This window comes from Globicephala melas, chromosome 14 (genome assembly GCF_963455315.2).
Source record: "Globicephala melas chromosome 14, mGloMel1.2, whole genome shotgun sequence".
Lineage (NCBI taxonomy): Eukaryota > Metazoa > Chordata > Mammalia > Artiodactyla > Delphinidae > Globicephala > Globicephala melas.
The window spans coordinates 34,930,806-34,932,888 of record NC_083327.1 but is presented as its reverse complement, the minus strand read 5'-3'; the positions used below and the strand labels follow the sequence as shown (position 1 = coordinate 34,932,888).

The 2,083-nt window shown below is 38.7% G+C and overlaps 1 pseudogene; it reads right to left on the bottom strand.

Moving 5' to 3' along the window:
- Positions 1 to 315: 315 nt before the first annotated feature.
- On the bottom strand, positions 316 to 1,713 carry LOC115866992 (S-phase kinase-associated protein 1 pseudogene; annotated as a pseudogene).
- Between the last annotated feature and the right edge of the window lie 370 nt (positions 1,714 to 2,083).

Here is a 2,083-nt window from a genome sequence, read left to right as displayed (position 1 = left end):
CCATGTTGAACCATTGCCAAATATGGGTGTTCCTTGCTCATAAATCTCTCTCCAATTTCTCTCTCTCTCTTTTTTCTATCCTAAATACCATATTCCCTGCATCAGTTTCTCATGTCTCTTCCTTCATCACTGCATTAAGTCTCCATATAGGGTATGGTCCTCTAGTGTTCCACAGTGTTGCCACATCTTTCTAAAATCTTATTATGTCTTACCCCTTCTTAGAATTCTTTAACAACTCCCTATTGCTTCTGAGAGTAAAATCTCGAAGTTTTAATATGACACAAAATGCTCTTTCTTTTTTTTTTTTTTTACATAACTTACTTTTTATTGAAAGTATCTTGCATTCGTGACTGATGCTTTCTGGGTAACGCCATACATTTTAACATTAAAGGTTAAATTATTTTTTACATGCAAGTAGTGTTTATGGTTTTCCCCACATAGGATTACTGATTATAAAAAGATGACACACCACATGGGTTAAGTGTCTCTTTTAATAGAAAAGCCAGCAAACTGTCTAATTCTGTTTCCTCCCAAACCACAAACTGAGTAGTAAATGAGCCTCTAGCCAACATATTCAAAGCTGAGAGGATTAAAAATGCAAAAATAAGTCCTCAGATCCAATTAAGGGAGCCCTGCTACATACAGGTTAATCAATACCAGTGGACTCCAGGAAGCTGGAAGACATTCTGATAACCCCACTCTGATAACATTTACCTCAATTAGCATTTCTCCAGTTTCCAACTCATGAATAAAGATAATATGTTGTTAATTCTATTTCAGAAAATGTTTTGCAAGTTGTTTTATTTACAATGCCAACTTTTAAAAGTCACTAAACTAAAGTTAACTGGACAATAAACTAGGCATAAGTTGCTTTACAAAAAGAGGGAAAGCCCCAAATGCCACTTTCTATAGAGAACCCACAGTTCAATTTTATTCAGAGCAAAGAATAAAGAACTTTTGATCATACTAGAAGAAACTGAGTCATAAGTTTGGAATCTGTACTGAAACTACACATGCATTGAGGACAACATTCTGCTAATACAACTGATTTGCTGCTGCATTTGTGGACTGTTTTTCTAATATTAACAATTATAAACTAAGCAGTGCAACCAGTATTTGGAACAATCCTTACAGTGTTACAGCATCAGACACAAAATTTCACTTCTCCTCACACCACTGGTTCTCTTTGCATACCTGGGCTTCCTCTTCTTCAGTAAAATCATTTTTGATATTGAATGTCTTTCGAATCTCCTCAGGAGTTTTCTCCTTGGTCATATTGGCAACAGTCTTGCAGGTAACATCAAGCAGACCTTTGATGTCTAAGTAGTTTGCTGCCAGTATAATCTCAAAAAGTTTTCCTTGGTCAACTTTCAGGAATTCTTGATCCCAAACAGGGATATCATCTGTTCACTCTTCTTTGTGCTCACCATCCTCAGGAGGAGGCGGATCGTCCTTGTGGTGGGTGCACCCCTGAATGACCTTTTTTAATATTGCTGCATTAACATTTGGCAAGGGGACTGGATCATCACCTCCTTCATCATCCATTCCTAAATCTTCCAACGTGGTCTTAATAGTCACAGATTGTTTCGCAATTTCAACATCAACTTCAAATATCTCTCCGTCACAACTCTGCAACTTAATTGAAGGCATGGTGTTAAGATTCAAGGAGATGGCGGGCCAGAGGCTGATGAGAGCAGGGTGGCGTCTGCAAAAAAAAAAAAAACACAGAAAATCGGAGAACAAGGCCAACACTCAAAATGCTCTTTCTGATTTGACTCCTGCTAAACTTTCTGGGCCTGTCTTCTTGCTTTTCTCATCCTTTCTCCTTTCCAACCATGTTGAAACCTGCAGGTGTCTGGTTATGCCTTGAACTCTCACCCCTTCCTGGAATTTGCTTGACTGCTCTGTCCACTTCTCCTTCTTGCAAGCTAGGAGCCATCTCTTTCAAGGAGGCTTTTCTCCCCCCAGACTGGGTTTGAGGCTGCTCTTTGGTGTTCTAGTTGTGCCTGCCAGACATCCATAATAGCATCACTGAATTTCACAGTAGTTATCAGATTACCTGTTGAACTCTTCCATTAGACCA